Source organism: Aethalodelphis obliquidens, unplaced genomic scaffold, assembly GCF_003676395.1.
Source record: "Aethalodelphis obliquidens isolate GAN/ISIS:26980383/991018 unplaced genomic scaffold, ASM367639v1 scaffold33, whole genome shotgun sequence".
Classification (NCBI taxonomy): domain Eukaryota; kingdom Metazoa; phylum Chordata; class Mammalia; order Artiodactyla; family Delphinidae; genus Aethalodelphis; species Aethalodelphis obliquidens.
Window position 1 is genome coordinate 18,016,814 of NW_020837977.1, and position 17,099 is coordinate 18,033,912.

A 17,099-nucleotide genomic window follows, 5' to 3' on the forward strand; every position below is an offset into this window, starting at 1 on the left:
TATACTTATATCCCCTTCCTCTTGGGCCTCCCTCCCCGTCTCAATCCCACCCACCTAGGTCATCACAGAGCACCATGCTGAGCTCCCTGTGCTATACAGCAGGTTCCCACTAGCTATCTATTTTACACATGGTAGTGTATTTATGTCAAACCTAATCTCCCAATTCATCCCACCCTCCCCTTCCCCACCACCGTGTCCACACATCCATTCTCTACGTCTGCGTTTCTATTCCTGCCCTGAAAATAGGTTCATCTGTACCATTTGTTTAGATTCCACATATATGCGTTAATATATATTTGTTTTTCTCTTTCTGATTTACTTCACTCTGTACGACAGACTCTAGATCCATCCACATCTCTACAAATGACCCAATTTCGTTCCTTTTTATTGCTGAGTAATATTCCACTGTGTGTGTGCGCGCGCGCACACACACACACACACACACACATACCACTTCAGACTATATTACAAAGCTACAGTTATCAAGACAGTAAGGTACTGGCACAAAAACAGAAATATAGATCAATGGTACAGTATAGAAAGCTCAGAGATAAAACCACATACCTATGGTCACCTAATCTATGATAAAGGAGGCAAGAATATACAGTCTCTTCAATAAGAGACTGGACATCTACATGTAAAAGAATGAAATTAGAATACTACCTAACAGGACTTCCCTGGTGGTGCAGTGGTTAAGAATCCGCCTGCCAATGCAGGGGACACGGGTTTGAGCCCTGGTCTGGGAAGGTCCCACATGCCATGAAGCAACTAAGCCTGTGTGCCACAACTACTGAGCCTGCTTTCTAGAGCCCATGAGCCACAACTACTGAAGCCCGTGTGCCTAGAGCCCGTGCTCTGCAACAAGAAAAGCCACCGCAATGAGAAGCCCGCACACAGCAACGAAGAGTAGCCCCCACTCACCACAACTAGAGAAAGCCAGGGCATAGCAACGAAGACCCAATGCAGCCAAAAATAAATAACTTTATAAAAAAAAAATACTACATAACACCATACACAAAAATAAGCTCAAAATGGATTAAAGACCTAAATGTAAGACCAGACACTATGAAACTCTTAGAGGAAAACAGGAAAAACACTCTTTGACATAAATCACAGCAAGATCTTTTATGACCCACCTCCTAGAGTAATGAAAGTAAAAACAAAAATAAGCAAATGGGACCTACTTAAACTTTAAAACCTTTGCACAGCAAAGGAAACCATAAACAAGACAAAAAGACAACCCTCAGAATGGGAGAAAATATTTGCAAATGAAGCAACAAAGGATTAATCTCCAAAATATACAAACAGCCTTTGTTTTTAATGTAAGCACTCTTGCTTATTATGGTATCAATGTGGTTCTATGAAAATGGCTGTAAATGTAACGATTTGGCTACTCAGCATAACGGGACACATGAGAGAGGCACCACCCAGGAGTGATGTGACACTTCTGCACACACAGCTCTCCACCGCTCTGCTTAATCATCACGGGGTTTGAACGTGTTTCAGGGCTTTGTCCCACATGCAGTCCCCAGATGACACGCACTGCCTCTGATGGCTACCCGTAGCCTAATCTGATTTGAAGGTACCTCACCTAATCAGATTTACCAGGCTTCCCGCCTCAGCTCTGAACCGCAAAGACAAGGTCCTCTGGGAAAGAAGGACCAGGTTCACACTTGTGCTGCCAGACATTGCCTCCAAACAGACCACAAAAGGAAAAACATTATAAAGCTGCACGGTTTGCCTTGTAAATGCTGCCTTTGTAACAAGTGACCAATTAAAAAGTAAAACGGGTAAGAAAGGGAGAGAGGGAAGAAGGGAGGAAGGGCAGAGAGAGAGAGGCACTGAGTGAAGGAAGGAAAGACAGAGGGAAGAAGGGAGGGGGTAGGTAAGAGAAACAGTAGTGTTTAACTTGATACAGACCTCCATTGATAACCATCACCATCACACAAAGACAGGGCAATTGCATCATTAAAAACATGCATGTTTACAGGGTAGCAATAGGCATGAATGGCATTATTACCAGCTCAAAACTGAAGTGTCAATTTTAAAAGTTTGGAGTTAGATATAATCTGCTCTTAACTAGCTAAGGACTAGTGAATCCTATAATCCACGTCGGATAAACCATCCACATCCATTGGTTCTATTTCAACAACGAAGGAATTTCAACTAAAGGACTTCCTTTGGGGCACTTCTAGAAAAAGTAAAATTTCATACATATAAGTCAGCACGAAGGGGCCCTCCCTTTCCAAGCATCTCCCCTAACACACGTTCCACTCCCATGTCTCCAGTCAGGAACGGGGACCAATACACCTGTTGCCCAATCATGCCACCATGCTGTCTTCCCGGCATCCCTTGTCTCTGGCAGACGCCACTGTAGGAAGTCTAAACCACTGCTTCTCAAGCTTGATCGTGCACACAGATCACCTGGGGATCTCTGTGCCATTCTGTCTGGTCACCACTGACCAAGGAGCCAGGCCACGGGGAGCCAGTGCACAGAGGTTAAGCATGTGTGCTCTGAAGTCAGACCTCAGTTCAAATCCTGTCTCTTCCTTCCAGGCCATTCACTTAATTTCTCTGTGACTGTCTCCCCGGCTGTGAAATAGCGGGAAACACCCACCTTCCAGGCTCATTGTGAAGACTAAAATATACATTACACGTTAGGCAAAGCGCCTAATGTCCTAATGTGTCCAATAAATGTAAATTTTTATTTTGCCATGTCAATATTCTTTTAAAACACTTCCACTGTTCTCACATCCTTTAGTAAATACTCTCACACCCCACTGTACCACATCGTTTGTGGTCTGACTCCAGCTTACTTTTCCAATTTCATCTCATGTGTCTTGACTCAACAGTTTGAATCACTTGACATTTCTTAAATGTGGCTCCACACTTCTGCACGCATTGTACCTTTTACTCGGTATGCCTTCTCTAGCCCTAACCCCCGCCCTACATCACCGCCCACCTTTCCATCCCTTCCTTCAATATTCAGCTCATCTCAGGAACCTTTCTTGCACCCTTGCCTTCCCACTACGCAAGCATTCTCTGCTGAATAGATACCCTCCACTGTGCTCACTTATCTGTATAAATATATACTCTCTCACACTTGTCACCACACTGCCGTTGGTGGCTTCTTAGTCAATACGCTCATTAAGCACCAGAAGTGTAACTAATTTATTCCCTCAGAATTTCTAGAAACAGCTCAGTGCCTCGTACACACCAGACACTCGATAAGTATCTGTGAAAGGAATGATCCTCTGCTTGGGTTTAATGTAGTGTGTTATAGAGATATATATGCCTGAAGAACCCTGCCTCATTTTCACTGCTAGAATTTACCTCTCTAGGAAGATCCAAGGAGCCCAGGGAAGGGCTCAGATTTCCTCAGGAAGCATAATCATTTGGAGCAGTTAGTATGGAACATGCCCTTTGTCATTCCCATCCAGCCCACATGGAACTCTGTGTAAGGTCCATTCTGATGAAGTTCAATTACTAGACGTTAAACCTGGACGGTCTCTACCTTGGAAACAATTTCCCACACTACTGATCTCCTGGACTTTGAAGCAGGCATCTGTCATAGTTCAGGCTGCTGTAACAATACCATGAAGCGGGTGGTTTAAACAACAGACATCATTTCTCACAGTTCTGGGGGCTGGGGAGTCCAAGATCAAAGCGTCAGTCAATGTGGTTCCCGGTGACCCTTCTCTTTGGCATATCTGAATTGCAGCATCACTCCTCGTGTGCTTTGGGGCCATTATTAAGTAAAATAAGGGCCAGCTGAACACAAGCACTGAGATACGATGCCAGTCGACCCGACAACCAAGCAACTGCTAAGTGACTAATGGGTGGGACACACAGGACAGAGGGATGATTCACGTCTCAGGTGGGATGGAGCTGACGGTGTGAGATTTCATCACATTACTCAGAATGGTGCACAATTCATAACTTATGGATTCTTTATCTCTGGAATCTGGACAACAGAAAAAAATAGATTTTTTTATAATTAACAGAACCTCAGGGACCTCTAGGACTATAACAGTAGAGCTAACATTTGGGTCATCAAGAGTTGCAGAAGAATAAAAACAAAACAAAAGAAAATCCCACAAGGACTCAGAGGCAAAAAATATACAAATCAATTTTTACTGCAAAGTAAAGGAGCTGTTACAGTGGAGAATTCCTGGACTGAATGTCAATATTATGACATAGGGTGAGTGTGTTTCGTGTTTGGTAATTGCAATCATTGTTGCTTCTGTTGTGGTCACCCATTTGCAATGCTTGGTGTCAGTCTATTTATCTCTTGTAAAAATAAAATACAGCGTGTGTGTGTATGAAAAAAAAAAAGAGTTGCAGAAGAAAGAGAGAAAGTAGGTGGAGCTGAAAAAAAATATTCCCAGAAATAATGGCTGAAAAGTTCCCATATCATGCAACAGAAAAACTATGATACAAGAAGCTGATTGAATCCCAAAGACAATAAACAAAGAAATTCACGCCAAGATGCATCATAATCAAACTTCAGGAAACTAAAGACACAGAAAAAATTTTGAAAGCAATCAGAGATGACATATTACCTACAAGACAAAACAATCTGAAAGACAGCCGATTTCTCATCAGAAACCACAGAGGCCAGAAGGAAGTTACAACCATTTTTCAAGTACTAAAATGAAAGCTGTGTCAACTAGAGTTCTATACCCAGTGAAAATATCCTTGAGGAACGAAGAGCCACCCAAACATGTTCTGATGAAGGAAAGCTAAGAGAATTTGTCCCCAGCAGACTTACTCTGAAAGAATTTATAAAGAAAGTTAACTAATAAAAAGGAAATTATGAAAAGAGGAATCTTGGAATGTCAGGAAGGAAGAACAACAGAAAGACCATAAATGTGAATAAATACAATAGACTTGCCTTTTCTGGAATTTTCTAAATTTTGTTTGACAGTTGAGGCAAAAAGCATAATACTGTCTTACATGGTTCTCGATGTATGTAAAGGAACTATTAAAACAAAGATAAATGAGGGAGGTTACGGGGAACTAAGTTTTCTACACTTAAACTGGTAAAATGTCTACATCAGTAAACTGATAATTATGTATGTACAGTGTAATACCTAGAGCTACCACCAACATACACAAAGAGATATGCTCAAAAACAATATAGAAAAAGCAAAATGAGACTCTAAAAACCGTTCACGTATCCCACAGGAAGGTGTGAAAGAGAAAACAGGGAAATGAAAAAACAAAGAGAACAAAAAATAAAAAATAATATGGCAGATTTAAGCCCTAAGATATCAATAATTAGATTGAAGGTAAGTGGCCTCACATACTGTATGATTTTGTTCATATAACATTTTTTAAATGACGAAATTACAGAACAGATTGGTGGTCGTCAGGGTTAGGCATGGTGTGGGAGAATGGTGGGTGTGGTGACTGAACAGTTCTGTGTCTTGATTGTGGGGTGGTTACACATGTGATGAAATGACAGGGAACCAGACACACACATGTCCATCAACCCAAAAGGACACTTTGTCCCCATTTGCAGTCATTTCTCATTTCCACCCATACCCCAAGGCAGCCACTCATCTACTTTCTGTCTCTGCAGATCTGCCTGTTCTGGACATTTCATATAAATGGAGTCATACAATATGGAGTCTCTTCTGTCTGGCTTTGTTTACTTATCAATAGCGTGATGTTTCTGAGGCTCAACTATGTTTTAGCATATATCGGTACATTGTTTCCTTTTATTGCCGAGTGGTGGTGTGGTGTATGAATACACCCTATTTTGTTTATCCATTCACCAATTGATGGACATTTAGGTTTTATTACTAATCCCGTAAAGCAAGCAGTCACGTCAATTTTTAATGTGCTCCATACAACACAACAGGCACAGGCCTTCGTCTGGAAATAACTGCTAACGAGAAATACACGAGAACTAAATGACATGGGAGCCATAATTCCCAGCGCTGTAGCAGACTCACATTCCAGCTTCCAACATTTATAGAGAACTGAACTGATACCAAATTCCACGTATAAACAGCATCTACTTATCTACCCATCCAGCAGTGCTGTAGTAACAAGAACAATAATAGTAACAATAATAATAAAGTGTATTGATTACTTACTTTGTGCCAGAAACCGTGCTTAATGCTTTAACTAAATTATTTCATTCAATCCTCGCAACAGCTCTATGAGGTATGTACGATTATTATCCCTGTTTTCCAGCTAGGAATACCAGGGTCAAGGAAGGAAGAGTATTTTACCAAAGGACACATAATTAGTAAATAGTGAAACCTCTTCACCACTTTGCAGTAATGTTCTCTATCTAATGTTAAAGTCTATACGTGTGTTGAGGGCACACCGTGGAGGGTCAAAAACACCTGGCTAAGATAAAAAAGAATGAAATAATGCCATTTGCAGCAACATGGAGGGACCTAGAGATTATCATACCAAGTGAAGTAAGTCAGAAAGAGAAAGTCAAATACCACATGATATCACTTATACATGGAATCTAAAATACGATACAAATGAACTTATCTATGAAACAGAAACAGACTCACAGACATAGAGAACAGACTCGTGGTTGCCAAGGGGGAGGGGGGTGGGAGAGGGATGGATTGGGAGTTTGGGATTATCAGATGCAAACTATTATATATAGGATGGATAAACAACAAGGTCTTACCATATAACACAGGGAACTCTATTCAATAGCCTGTGATAAATCAAAGAATATGAAAAAGAATGTATATATATGTGCATAACTGAATCACTTTGCCGTACAGCAGAAATTAACACAACATTGTAAATCAACTATACTTGAATAAAATAAAATTTTTTGAATACCTGGCTAAGGAGTTTTGATTCTATTCTGTAGAACGTGGAAATGCACTGAAGACTTTTGAGCATGGAAATGACAACATCAGAACCCAACCTTTCACTGACATTTTTGCTAAATCAGGTGATTTGGAGGGAGGAGGCTGTGGTGACAGAAACTGGGGAGGTGGCCCTAAAAATAGTTAAATCAAGAGCTCCTGAGGGTCTGACTTAGAGTAATGAGAATAGAAATAGAAAGGAAGGAAGTTATTTCCAAAAATTTCAGAGGTAGACCCAAAATAACATAACAATAGGTCGCTGTGGAAGGCAAGGAGATAGGTAATTTATTTAATCCTTTAAATGAATCATCTACTGTAACTAAAGAAGCCAGTACAGAGCGTAGTTCAGCAAAAGTTGTGTGAAGCAGGCAGAGCAAAGATGACAACAGGAGTTGGCTTTTTACCAAGTATTTGCTGTAACCTCGTTTAAATGGGTAACAAGTTTTTCAAGCCTGGAAAAAACTGTAGTGTCAATAACAACAATAAATCTACGTAAGAGGAGAGGCTGTTAAGTCAGGAATTGTCTAAATCCATTCCATGTCATTTTTTTTTTTAACATACTTAGTTTGAGGTCACAGAAGTGATCCAGGGAGTGATGTCCAAAAAGCAGTTATTAATATGACATTCAAGATTGGGAGAGAGATCAGAAGAAGAGAGATTTTACAGGCATTCAAGTAGGGGCTGTAATTTGCGTCTTGGGATCACTGAGAGAAATAATTGTGAAAGTGGTGAATATTATTCATGTAACGAAACGAGCAAACTCTAGAAGTTATACAGTATTTACAGTTGTGATATGGACAGAGCTCATGATGGACTTGATAGTCTAAGTTACGGTGAGATAACAAAAAGACCCCAAATCCACAGTGGACTTTCACATTTCCATCATTGGCTGACCAGATGAAACTGATCTAGATGTACCATAAATGAAAATTCAAAATGATCCTAATTAAAACGTCTTCAAGCCTATTATAGTCTTATGGAGAAATAGTATTATTGAAGCAGAATTCTCTATATTCCAAGAATTTCTTAAACTATACTAGCTTGAAGTTTATCATTTCTGTGACTAATATTTATTTTCAGTTCAGGACAAATTAATGAGTTATAATCTCTTGGTCAGAATTTGATAAGTACTATTTACTAAATGAAAGACTGAAAAAAAACGGGTTGCTCTAAAAAATTTGCCTGTCAGGGATAAATCACCTTTTCCGTAAAATCTTCAAGAGTGTTCAAAGCACTGTAAAGGGGTATATTTTACTCTACCAGAAAAGGAATAACTTCATTATTAGTGACAGAAAATGCACCTATCATCAAAGTGTACATAACCAGTTAAGGTTAGAGACAAGTCAATCCAGAAAACTTATTTCTAAATATCTTGACAGAACAAAAAGCAAAGCCTCTGCTTAGAAAAATCAGGTAAGTAGATCCTCAGTTTACACTTTGCTCTCTCAGCTGATAAGCAGTTCTTGGGATTTCACATCAATGATTGGAAACAGCCAGTTTAAAAAAGCGATTTGGGGTAAATATCCCGTGGTGTGTTCTTAGCACGCTGCCACAGGGAAGTATTCAGATGCTCGAAGATTCCAACTTACTACAAGAGATAAAAGTGGAAAATTTCATTCTGTCCGTGTGATTAGATTAAGTTGTTATTTTAAAATAACAGCTGCCTGTGGAAAGATCTTTTATTTCTTAGGGGACATAGACATTCCTGAATAAAACTGCACTATGCGAAAGGATGTACTTATTTTAAGATAGATGTTGGTTATTTTTTAAAAGTGAGAAAAACACCTTGAAATTCTTTTCGACTGACTTGACATTTTTACCTTAAAAAGGAAGTCATTTGTATAGTCTCTCCAAATAGCAGTTTCATGCTAATCCTTACCACTAATGCTCTATCATCAGGAGCTTTCCCTTCCCCTTAAAGAAAATTTTTTTAAATCTCAAACACGGTCTTTTCAATTCGTTCTAAAAATGGAAATTTCTGATTTCTAGTTTAAATTCTTAGCACGTGTACTTTTTAGTGACGTGTAGTTGACTTACCATACTTACTTCAGATATACAGCATAATGATTCAGTATTTTTAGGGATTGCACACCATGTGAAGTTATTATAAAATACTGACAACATTTTGTTTTCTGTACATTACGTCCCTGTGACTTATTTATCTTATAACTGGTAGTTTGTACCTTCACCTACTTTGTCCCTCTCCCCACCTCTCTCTCCTCTGGCAGCTACTAGATTGTTCTCTGTATCTCTGAGTCTGTTTCTGTTTTGTTATATTTGTTCATTTGTTTGTTTTTGTTTTTTTAGATTCCACATATAAGTAAAAACATACATCTTTAATTAACAACTTTCGTAATACTTGCAGTGGCCCTTTATTTGTCTTCGAATTCTGTGTTTCTCAGTTCTTTCCATCCTAGTACCTCTAAGGAAAGGGGAGGATGAATACGTAATCATAGACAGGAGTTTTAATAAAGTTTGAAACTGAAATTGTAATTTTGCCTGAAAAACAGCATGACAATTTTATATTGTAATTTTGTAATGTTTCGATATAAAAATGGTTCAAGTTTTTTTTCATCAAATAAATTGAGATGTATCAGAATTGTCCCCCATGGCTTTTCAGAATCTCCCTCTAAGCACAGCAGCAAAGAATACGTTTCTAACAAAAAGTGCACCACTTGTGTAAGTACAAAGAAGGCAGGCAGGTGGGGCTACCACTCCCCGCCTGACCTGACTCGGTCTGGCTGCCCCACTGAGGCCCAGCAAAGTACAGACTCAGCCTCCCCAGGCTGACCCCCCATGGCCTCATCCTCTCTAGAGGATTAAGAATGGCTGAGTGCCTGCTCAGCCCAGGGCCCTGAACTTCAGCCTTCCCTGTGGGCCAGACTGTGTTTCAATCTGCTGTTCTTGACCTTGGGGCAAAAAGACTGCAGTGGACCCCACTGATTGGACAGAGATGGCCCTTGCCTTGCAGCCCAATCAGATCCCCCACCTGCTGTAACTTCCACTGATGAGACTGCAGACTAAACACAAGGTCAGAGTGAATGGCGACTGCCCACCCCTTCCAACAGAGCAGCATGGCAGCCCGCCCTAACGCTGAGGGTCTTCCCTAAATCAGGTCTCGCTTACTCGCTTCCCTCTACCGCCTTCTGCCTTGGCCCAGTGAGCCCGGCAGCCTGTCCTCTGCATACTCTGGTTATGGCAGCCTACACCAGATGGCCGAGAGATTAGCCGTATTTGGGAGTGATTACCAATTAAGCTGCTGATGTGGGGAGGTAACAGACAGCTAATGCAAGGAGGTGCCTCCCAGGCTGAGAGATTGCATTTACTACCACAGAACTAATACAGATTTTTGAGAAAGAAAAGGACGAGACAAAAATGGCATTCAAGATGATCTTCTAGTGGCAGAATGTAACGTAGACAAAGGATGGAAAAGACAGGGGAGAGAAATATAGGATGGAAACAAATCTCTAATCAATAAATCTTTAATAATTGGCCTAGAATAACATAGGGGTTCTGTAATGAAAGCAAACTACAAGACAGATTTTGAAGAAAGAATCTCCGGCTGTTGGTAGCAGATTAAAAATCAGTTAGTCAACGAATTTTGAGGTCCTGTGTTTGCCAGGCCCTGTTCTAGGCGCGGGAGAGACAGCAGTGAGCGAAGTTCAACCCTACCTGCCAGGAACCGCCCTTCTAAAGGGGGAAGCTAATGACGCAGCCGCCAATGGTCACCATCTTACTCAGCACATGTTCCCAAGCTCTCTCCACTCATACCTTCCTCCCAGGGGTTAAGAAGCCAGATACTCCCCAGCCTCTCGCGTCAGTCATCTAGGTGATCTTGTTTAGGCCGAAGCTGTGTAAGGGAAGATCTGAAGGAGCACTTGTTGACACTTTGGCTTTCTCGACAAAAGAAACAGACGCAGCAGGTGCCACCCCATTTTCCCTCTTCCTGTCTGCAACGTGGAGGCAGTACAGGGAGCGAAGAGGCAACACGTATGAAGATAAAACACTAACACACAGAGGATGGCCAAGTAGAAAGAGAGGCGTGGTCCTGAGGGTTCCAGGAGCAGCTGGGCTAATCTGGTAACCTGACTCTTCTCATTATGTAGGAAGAATTAACCCTATTCCTGACACCGATTTCTGGAACAGAACCCTCCCTGGTAAACAACTAAATCTGACCCTGGGGATTACACACAAAAGGAGTCTATCGGAAGAATATTGAATACCTCACAGAATCTCTGAGACGTGTAAAGAAAACAGCTCAAACTTAAGGTTTCAGAAACAAACATACAAAACCTTTCATCATACCGGCCTGATGAAGAAATCACCTGGATGCCACAGACCCCAAGCTGCTATGGCTGGTAAGCTTGCCAATTTCCCACCAGGAACACAATCGTACTGCAAATAAGACCAACCTAAGTAACTGACTATACTGCTGAACTGAATGAATAAGCGTTTTCAGAACGCTAATGGAAAACTGATGAATTCATAAAAGTGCTAACAAAAGATCAAGATGAAAAAAAATTAATTACATGGAACTGAGTGAACTGATGAGGATGATTATAATTTTTGTGACTTTCTGTTTGAATAAAAAAGAAAAAAATCCCACAAGGACTCAGAGGCAAAAAATATACAAATCAATTTTCACTGCAGAGTAAAGGAGCCGTTACAGTGGAGGATTCCTGGACTGAATGTCAATATTATGACATAGTGTGAGTGTGTTTCGTGTTTGGTAATTGCAGTTATTGTTGCTTTTGTTGTGGTCACCCATTTATAATGCTTGGTGTCGGTCTATTTATCTCTTGTAAAAATAAAATAGAGTGTGTGTGTGTGAAAAAAAAAAAAGACCAACCTAGCACAGTCACCTTTGCTGTCACCCTAACTGGAGAATCAGGTCCCCAGGGAGCCTGCTGTCTCACCTTGCTCACCGCCAACCTGCACAAGTACCTATGCCCTTAGTGCAAAAAAATAGACAGAAAATATGTAGCTCGTTCGGCTCCTACAGGAAGAAATACTCTTTGCCCTACAACAATTCATAAGGTGAGTAATCTCCCAAACTCAAAAGAAGGTGCAGATGCGAATCATTTAAAATGAATTGCAAATATACACTGTTACGGTAGAGTGTCTGCAAAAATGAGTACATTTATTCCTTCCCTACATCCTTACCCCTTTACAATGTGATCTGTAGCTCCTCCAGCAGAGGTGGTGTCTGTTTCCTCACTGCTTGAATTTAGGCCGCTTTGACCAACAGAATGAAGCAGAAGGACCTTATGGCGGCACCAGAACTAAACCTCGAGAGCACGGGTACACGCAGCTCTCCTGAGAACCCTCTGTTATCCACGTGAATAAACCCAAGCTGGCCTGCCAGGTGACGCGAGAAACCTAGTCCACGTGCTCCGGTCACGCCAGCCAGCAGCCAGCTGACCCTCAGAAACAGAGCCGCCTACCTGACTACAGACACTTAAGTAAGCCCAGTCTAACCCAGAAGACCACCCATCAGAGCCCAGTCCAACCAAAGAATTGTAAGTAAGCTTAATAAATGTTTGTTGGTACTTCCCTGGTGGTGCAGTGGTTAAGAATCCGCCTGCCAATGCAGGGGACACAGGTTCGACCCCTGGTCTGGGAGGATCCCTCCCACATGCTGCGGAGCAACTAAGCCCGTGTGCCACAACTACTGAAACCCGTGCGCCTAGAGCCCATGCTCTGCAGCAAGAGAAGCCATCGCAATGAGAAGCCTGCGCACCGCAACAAAGAGTAGCCCCCGCTCGCCTCAACTAGAGAAAGCCCGCACGCGGCAATGAAGACCCAATGCAGCCAAAAATAAAAAAATTTATATATATATATATATATAAATGCTTGTTTTAGCCACTAAGTTTGGGATGATTTTTTTATGCTGTGGAAGCTAACTGATGGAACTACAGACAGCAAGAAAGAAAAAGGAAAAAAAAAGAAATTTGGTAAATAAGATAATTTCAGGTACAGAAGTGATTTGAAAAATACAAAGTAGGGTAATTTGTTAGAAAGTGATGAAGATCAGTCCATTTCTTGGGGAAATCCTCTCTGACAAGGGGATGTGTAAGATGAAACTAAATCTGAAGGAGAAAAAACTATTCCAAGGTGTAGAAGAAACATATGCCAAACGGAAGGGACAGCACGTGCAAAGGTCCTGGGACAGAAATGAGGCCAGAGAGGCTGGAAAATACGAGCCCAGTGGAGGGTGAAAAAAGGTAACCTCAGAGGGTTTACACCGTGGAGAGACCACCCTGGTTGCAGCAGGAACAGAGGCCGGAGCCCTGATAGGCAGGTACTGGGACAGTAATGGGAAATCTGCCCTGCTGCTGAGCTATGCTGTGGACATAAAACTGCTCTAGAAATAACGTCTATTTTTAAACTTCATAGAAAAGTGGATTTTAAGAGATTAGTAGGAGAAAAAGAAAGAGACGCAGGGAGACAGGATGTCGACAGCATGTAATACTTACTGAGAGCCACCGGGCACCGAAAGGAAGCAGCATGTAAGGTGAAAAGAACAGGATTTTAGAATCGATGGCTAAAGGCCACCACTGGGACTTCCCTGGCGGTCCAGTGGTTAAGACTCCATGCTTGCACCACAGGGGTGAGGGTTCGATCCCTGCTCGGGGAACTAAGATCCCGCATGCCGCACGGCACAGCCCCCCCAAAAGAGTCCACTACTTACAGCCCGTGCGCACTTGGGTGAACTTACCTACCTTCCCGTCTATGAAAAACAGGTAAAAATAAGTATCTCATAGGCTGCGGTAACGGTTGGACGAGAAGCGTACGTAAAGTGCCAAGTACTTTTTAAATGGTAGACGTTCCAGCAGGGTTTGCCTAATTCCCTTTCATCTTCCTTCCCAGAGAGAAGATCCAGTACCTGAATAAAATCTGAAAATCCAGGGATACTGAAATCAAGATAGACCTATGTCTGGAGATGTTGTAAAATAAGCAACTGTCTTTCTTCCCGCAAATCCCCCTCCATGACATTTCCCCCAATGTTCTCACCTACCTACACCTGCACCTTCTGACCTAAGGCGCCAGTTACAAAACTTCAGGCTAAAGGGGGAAGGGAGCGGGGAAGGGGTGGATTGGGAGTCTGGGATTAGCAGATGCGGACTCGTATATATAGAGTGGATAAACAACAAGGCCCTACCGTATAGCACAGGGAACTACATTCAATATCCTGTGAAAAACCATAATGGAAAAGAATGTGAGAAGAATATAGATATATGTATAACTGAATCTCTTTGCTGTACAGCAGAAATTAACACAACATTGTACATCAACTATACTTCAATAAAATAAATTTTTAAAAAAATTCAGGCTAAACTGAAATGTCAATTTCGTGTCCAAAGCCGTTTCTGTTGCCAAAGCCTGTTGTCCGATTCCTCCTTGGGTCCTGTTTCCTACTGTGGTGAGATCCTAATACGACAACTGCTTTCCTAAACTCCTGCCCGCCTGCTTCTTCTAACCTTCCAAACTTGCTTCCTGCACTGGCCCAGGTTCTGAGCCTGACTCTGACCTCGATGCCACGATTAGCTTCCTCTGGGCCCCCTTCAGTCCCCTCCTGGTCTCTCCCTCGCTTCTCCAGCCTCGTTTTTGCTCTTTTGCACCCAACTCCCTTGCATACGTCACGACCGATCGCACCCCTCTGCGACATGCCATCCTGAAAGCATTAGTCCACCATGGGAACACTGTTCCTGTAAAATGACTTCTTTAGTCCTTATAACACAGAGTATTCTTCTGCCTTTGGACTGGCTTTCTGTCCCAGGGAGTAGCTAAACTGGAAAGATGCTCCGTGATTCGCAGCTATAGTCACGGGATAAAGTCAAGAGCGGACCTGCCAATGGTATTAAAATTCCTTATCAAAGGTGGATGAACTCTGCTGTAAATGTAATTCAAACATAGCAACAGACAGAAGGCAACAGGATGGACAGCTTTGCTTTGTAGGAGGAGAAATTTGCAAGACAGGATTTAAAATGGACTAAACTTAGTGTATGAAATGGCATTTTTGTTGTCATTTTAAGCTTTGTAAGTAGAATCTATAAATATATATGAGGGAAAAAAAGTGCCAAGAAGGCTAAAAGAAAAAATATACATATATTAGAAAATACAAAAAAGAAAGAGACCTTTCCACAGCCTCACAGAAATTAGAAACAGAAAAAGTCCTCCGGCCACCTTGGTCATTTCCGGACCAGCAGAGCTCATTCAGGAGTGTTCGTCGGTCTGATTTTCGATGACCCAAGAGTGTTGACTCTAGGCCCTTCGTGTGTAAAATCATCCTGCTGTCTAATGGACCTTCACAAGTTGCCAAGACTTCCAGCCCTTTAGCCTAAATTTCCAACATTCCAGTAAGTTCCAAAGGCTCCCTTGGCCTTCCCTGGCTGAAAATCCAGGTATAGCGCTAAAGGGCGAATTTTCTCTTCCTTGTCAATCTACCTCTAAAATACCTAAGAAAGGTGAAACTTCATCAAAAGCAAGATAGGCATCCTCTAAAGGTCACTGGGCTGGTACAGGAGAACTTGAGTCCTGAACTCTTTGTTTCCAGTGTTACCAACTATCCCGGGCGGCTTAAGAACATCTAAGTTACATTTGTAACTGCCCGAAGAGTTCATTGAAAAGACATCATCAACGCTACCAAGTAGTGATGGGTAACACACGCCAGGTTTCACACCAGGGGCTTCATATGCTTCGACTCAGACGTCACAACCACCCTGGGGAAACGGAGCCCTTGTCTAGGGTCCAACGGCAAGTTCAATGCAGGTTGGAACCAGTGTCTCGGTCAAGTCCGTCTGGCTGAAACCCTTGCTTTTTCTGCTGCCCTGTGCCGTTACTACAGCACCTTGGTCAGAGAGTGTCAGCCCTTGGTCAAGTCCAATCAGAAGGTATCTCCTGAACCAGGCAGAATGTGAGGATGAAGCAGAGCTCCACGCTTCCCAGGGGATGAGCTGCCTCTAGGGGTTCCGGAGAGAAGGAGGGGAGTCTCGCAGGCTGACGGTGGGGAAGAGATTGGTGCCTGGCGCTAACTCACAGGAATGAGCAGCCCCGGCGCAGAGGCTCGGGGGACACCGGGGTACGGAGTGGGAGAGACAGAGCCCAGCTCCCCTAACTGGGGACAGAGCAGGACGAAGAAGCAGTGCCTGATACTCAGCCTGCAGCCTGCTGACCACTCCACAGAGGTTTCAGGGACCCTGGACCGTCCAGGGCTTTGATTCAGGAGCCGAACAGACTAATGGGACGGGGTGTTTTCAAGAACCTGACCCAGAACGCCTACGAGGAGTATCAGGACTCGTTCCTGCAGTCGACTCAATAATCCCAGAGGCCCCAGACTTAACGCAGGGAGGAGGTTGGAATTCCCTGACACCCAACCTTCCTTAAACCAAAGCGACGAGGCAGGAGCAGGCCTGGCAGGAAGGCGAGCCATTGCTACCTCTCTGCTCTCCGGCCTGCGGAACTGAGCCTACGTTTCAGCCTCTGGAATCTTGATGCATAAAACACGCTGACTGGACTCAGCATCTGCTTGCTCCGTGTGCCCCTCATTTGGAGGGAAACGTCGAGAATCATCAAAGGAGCGTCTACTGAGATAACACAGAATGGAAATCTGGACACTTCAGGCCCTGATTTCAGCTTCCTAGACAAAGCTATGTTGATTAGATTGGCAGTTCTTGAAACAACAGACAACGCAGCTTTTCGAAGTTGCAGCAGATTTTGAACTGGGACTCATATTGACTCTGTAACCCAACCACAGAGACGAAGCCCTGAAACACAGAACTGGAAGGTTAATTAAGAACCTGCTTATATGGGGAAATAATCGGATTTCCCTCGCTTTTCAAGGGACATTAAATCTATTTCTAAGAAGGGCATGCGGCAGAGTTGGAATCCCAGCCCTATGGTTTGCGGTAGGCACAAGTCTCGTTAAGGCACTCAGCCTTCCTGAGACAGTTTCCTCAGCTGAAATGCGGCCACGCTCACACCCAGCTCACACAGCGCGGGTGAGAATTAGATGAAGTAACCTGCTTCCAGCACCATGGCCTGTGCTTAACAAACGAGTCTTTCCTCTGATTAACAGGACAAAAGAACACGGCAGCTCACTTTGTGAAGCCATAATACAGGATATTTTTACTTGAAAAGTATGACATCATCCTAGGACCTTTGTGAGAAATTCTAAAATATGTCACTTCCAGAGCAAAAATCAGAGGTAAGAAGAAATGAAACACAGAATTGCTTTTGTAAAATTTC